Raw genomic sequence first — 5,368 nt, forward strand, 5'->3', positions numbered from 1 at the left:
CCATACATGCTTATTCTTTATGGAAAATTACAATACTTCCATGAAAACGGATCCCATCATTTGAAATAGGATGGGTTTTATAATACATTCAATCGTAGCCATCCAATCAATGACTAGACGGTTCTGTTGGATGGTTAGGATTGAATGTGTGATGGAAATCATCCTATTTTAAATGATTGGATCCGCATTAGACTTCCATATGTAGGTCCTGGATGAATTTTATGAACCAGATTTGCTATTTTGCACTAAGTATATCTCCAACAACTAATTAATCAATCTTTTCTATTTTAGTTGCATGCATATTTAGGGAGATACATAGTTCCCCAGAAAGGGAGAAAAAAAAAACAAAAAATAAATTATCACAATGCTACATAATATCAACTTTGTGCATTGTAAATACTTGATGCCCAGATGATGACAGAAACTCAAAATTTGGTAGCTCCAACCCTTTAAAAGGTCTAGTTTGGTGATTTGGAACTGAAACAATGAGAAAGGCCATCTACATGGAAGGCAATGTCATCTCCACTTAGAGATGGTAGTGGATCGGGTGGGGGACAAGGTCTCCACCCCCCGTCTCAAAATTCTGTCACCCATCTCTTCCTTCATCCTTGCACGGATTTTGATTTTAAACTTTATCGCCTCCATCCCCGTTTCATATCCTCTATCCCGGGACCAAACTGAGTAAGGTGGGGTGGGGCTCGTTTTCCCTCGGTCTACTATCATCCCTAAGGGTATGTTTGATGGTTTGTCCAGGGTTGGACGAAATGAACAAAAAGAACGGAACAAAACAAAACATTGGTTATGTTCATTCCGTAAAAACTATTCCAAGTCCAATGTTTGTTTGAACCATATTCAAATGCTATGTTCCAAATGTCTGTTGTTTGATGACGATGTGCGGTCAACTTGGACAATCATGGATAATGGGTTAAATTACTTCATTTTGGATGGTATGACCCGATCCATCAACCGTTTTTCATGTTTTGACAAGTTTATTATGTTTTTTTGCCCGGATATGGATCTAATTACGAAATTATATATAAAATCATGAATTTTTGCTCCAAATATGGATCTTGACTGAGATTTTTGCCCCAAATATAAATTTTTGCTCCAAATAAGAATCTCAAATTAGATTTTTGCCCCTAATATGGATCTCAAATTGGATATTTGCCCTAAATATGAATTTTTGCCTCGAATATGGATCTCAAATTGGATATTTGCCCTGAATATATCTTTTTGCCTCCAATATGAATCTCAAATTGGATTTTTGCCCTGAATATGGATCTCAAATTAGATTTTTGCCCTGAATATGGATTTCTAATTGGATTTTGCCCCGAATATGAATATCAAATTTGTTTTTGCAAGATTCATATTTAAAGTTAGACATTATAGACTAACAAATGAAAATCGTAAATGGGACAAAAGCGGACAAAAACTTCAGCACCATGGAAAACTTTCAAGCCAGAAGAAACAGTTTGGAAGGGGTGAAAACGCTCGATGAAACAATGAATATTCAACTCATACCCGTTGGGTTGTTAGCTGATGATGGAAATTTGGCAAAGTTTAGCAAAGCTTAACCGGCTGACTTGCAAAACAACATTTGTTAGCCAATCAAAATATAGGTTTTATATGCCTTTTTAACCATTAAATGTGCAGAATGCAGTAGATGGAAGGATGGAAGAGAGTAATTGGGTATCAATAGTGTGGGCTGCCATACATTTATCGAGTTCACTGTTGAAGCCTCATCGATTTGAGAATATGTATTGTTTCTGGAGATTGGATATAAAATCTGCTAGATGCAAGGTTAAACAATAATTTTTCTTTTATTTTCTCTTTCTTGGGCGATGTAAACTTTTACTTGAAGACAACCTTCTCCAAAAACAAAGAAGCTTAAACAAGTAGATTAATCAGAGGGAGCTTGAATGCATACTTTTGGTTGAAGCTGAACCCCATAGAGATAGAGATGAGTTCCAATAAAATTAATAGACAGTACTTCAATCTTGGATTATGGCATGCAAGCATTTCACCAACAATCTTGACTTAAAATTCAACAGAAAAAACAACAAATACTAGCAGCACCTAGTGATGGTACTCGGGGAGGAACTAGAGCTCTACTCCTTTTTGGACTTGGAGATGGCCTTCTTCCTTTGACCGAGCATATATGTGTACATGTGTGGGCTCCCTGCAAGATCACCATGTCAACCAACCACAGAATTAGAGACCTTACAAGTTTAGAGACCGAGCATATATGTGTGTACATGTGTGTGTGTGAAGAATAGGGCCCTGGAACTCCTTCTGAAGAAGGTGCAACTTAACCTGGTTGGCCTGGCCTAGGAAGGAAAAGTTGCATTGATTGTGCATACTGGTTTTGTTGTGTTTGACAAGGAGAAGGCATCATACTGCTGGGTGCTGGAATTCCTTGACCTACAGATCTAAACTGCTGAGGTGCTGATGGAATAAACTGTTGAGTTTGTGGTGGAATGACTGGCCTAAATTGCAAAATATCATTCATGTCAAATAACGACATTGACTAGGGAAAGAGTGAATAGTGTGCGCACAAAACAATTCTGATTAAAATTATTACTTTCAAGGACATTGGTGAACCAAAATTCTGAGGTGGACCTGTTGATCCCACCATGGAAGGCCTAGTTGGCTTTCACAAACACAAACAAACATGATAAGCACCACAACCTTGTCAAGATGATAATACCAAGTCACAAGAATGGCACGAGTTTAATATACCTGTGACCCAGATAATTGTGGGTTATTGGCCATTTCCTCAACAATATACGCAATGAAATTTATCCCTAATGCAATCCCACTGGTTATCAGATCCACAAAAAGTGAGTTCAGTTAAAACTCATTGAATGTATGCATATGCATGTGTATATGTATGTAGATACAAATAAATGTGTAAATACAAGTATAAAAAAGGGAATCACAATTTTATGATGAATTAATTAAAAGAAATTTTAATATTTCCTTGAAATTTAGGAAAGAACATTGAATAAATACTACACTTATAGCATCAAAAAAATATCAAATATCTCTGTTTAAACCATTTTAGGCAGTCGTGGTTGCAATTCTTAGAACAACTCTAATAGATTTATATGTTAATTTGAGTGACTCGAAGGGAAACTGGGTGCCAACTTCCAAAGGAGCTTTAATTAACAAATTTTGATGACTCAAATGAGACTTGATGGATCCATGAGATTTCATTGTCAGATCTGAAACCAGACACCTCAATCATAAATTTCAGGGAAAAAAATAATAAACAAAGGCCTTCACCAGCATCATATGATGAATTCAGCAAGAGCAGTTGAAAATTCATTGAAAGCAAGAGCACCTGCACAATAATACACTAAAAAAAATAAGAGATATCCTATATCTCTCAGTATCCCATCTGCAATGGTTACGATTGCAACTACTAATAACAACAATACTATGTCTGAATGGTTACACGAATTCATGACTCAAAGAGAATCACAAATCCAAGGATTGAACTCAAATGATCCATAAGACAATGGATACTATGAGATTTCATTATGACCCACAAATATCAATTAGGTCTCTCTTTGACCACTTCAAAAAAGATAATTGACAAATAATTGGATCAACTCAAAATAGAAAGGTTTAGACCTCAGTCAACTGAATCTTAATAGAGTTTAAATGTTAAACTCATGGTTGGCTTTCTCGGAACTCGTTATCAGATTGCCCGATAGCAAATCAGTGACTAGGACCAGTTGACTCAGTGACTCGAATGAGTAAAGGTTTCTTTATTAAAAAAATATAACAAATTTATTAACTTTCAAAGTCATTAACATTGTATGGCAGAAACATTCTGAAACAACAATTTCTAAACAAACAAGTAAAGGGAAAAAAGAAAGAAAAAGCAACCAGCTGATTTCTCAGAATTTCAACCATTAATCACAATGATGAATATGGTCACAATAAAAATAATCTAAGCAATTACAATTCGTGGAGGGCCACAAAATGGCCGAAACGCTACATGGTTACCACATGTTGACACTAAACGGACTTTATGAAGGTATAAAAAATTGCATAAGCAAAAGGGGAGAAGCAAACTGCTTTCAAAGTAAAGCCAAATGCTAATCACCCAAATTACAAAAGCATCAGCAGAACTGCCTCCAATTGAGGGAACAAAAAAAACTAAGAGAAGAAAAGAGTTCATCACCATCGCAAAAGTAACACAAGGAGAATGAGAAAAACAACAAGCATTAGAGAAAGGGAAGAACGTACTGAGAAGGATCGATTGGGCAAGGAACCCTGCAATCTTCGGTCTTAGGGTTGTTATTCTTGCAAAACCTGAGAAAAAAACAAATCATTGGGTAAATAATAAAAGGAAGCGATTTCTTCACACAATGGGAGAGAGCCAGAGAGAGCAGGCTGCAGCTGCGAGCCTGGAGTAATGGTTGAGAGCTTGATATATATATATATATATATATATATAGAGAGAGAGAGAGAGAGAGGACCACAGTCGCCAACGTCGGAGGAGTGGTTGTGATTCGCAACGGTGAGAGCCGAGATGCGAGATACCCTCTCCCTAGAACTGGATTCGAGGATTCGCAGCGGCCGGCCGGATGATCAACCTCACCGGTGCTGGCCCCCCTCCAAAGAGTGAACCCACCACGGTCGGTCGGGCGATTAAGCTGCGACCTTCCGGCGAGGTTGGTTGGGTGGTGGTGCTGAGTGGAGGTGAATCGAAAGATAGAGAGAGCCAATGCCCCTCTGCCTTGCTCAAGGAGAGAAGCATTGACGGGCGTGGCGCGGCCGTGGATGCATTTTTTTTTATGTTCTCACAGTCGTTCTTTTTTTAACGGGGAAGGGGTGGAGCAAAAATTACAGGCAGACTTGCGGAACGTCGTCCGCCACGTCCAACTTTCATTGAAAATCGTTGTTCCCAACATAATTTTCATTCCAATAAGGCTGGGAGCGGTGCATCAAACATACCCTAAAAGAGAGAAAGGTTTACTAACAGGTATCACTGATGAGGCACGGTGGAGAAAGGGAGAGGGTGGTGTATGTTCCCCCCGATGATTCACTGAATCCCACGTCTGTGTTCGGGGCTTTGAATGAGCACCACGTATACAAGCACATGGGGCTCGTATTCCCGTGAATGTTGACATAACTTTGCATCGGACTCTGGTGTTGTTGCAAAGACTTAAGTACCCTTTCTTGCTATTCTTCTCATAAAGTGATGGTGTGAGAAAATGACAAAAATGTCATTCATTCAAAAAAGAAAAAACAAACAGTTCAAAAAAAGGACAAACATGTCCTCCATCAAGAAAGTCGAGAATGATGTTGACTCTTCAAAGTCTTCTTCTTCTTTCTCCGTAAAACACTGTAAAAC

At 38.2% G+C, this 5,368-nt stretch overlaps 1 long non-coding RNA gene across 1 annotated transcript; it reads right to left on the reverse strand.

Annotated features, from left to right (window-relative positions):
- Positions 1-2,010: 2,010 nt before the first annotated feature.
- LOC149815324 (uncharacterized) lies at positions 2,011-4,624 on the reverse strand. The gene is made up of 4 exons (XR_016427808.1): positions 4,491-4,624; positions 4,258-4,323; positions 2,740-2,818; positions 2,011-2,179 (listed from the first exon to the last, which is right to left on the reverse strand). It is a non-coding gene; the product is annotated as an uncharacterized LOC149815324 (long non-coding RNA).
- Between the last annotated feature and the right edge of the window lie 744 nt (positions 4,625-5,368).

Source organism: Nuphar pumila, chromosome 15 (genome assembly GCF_984573655.1).
Source record: "Nuphar pumila chromosome 15, dmNupPumi1.hap1.1, whole genome shotgun sequence".
NCBI classification, from domain to species: domain Eukaryota; kingdom Viridiplantae; phylum Streptophyta; class Magnoliopsida; order Nymphaeales; family Nymphaeaceae; genus Nuphar; species Nuphar pumila.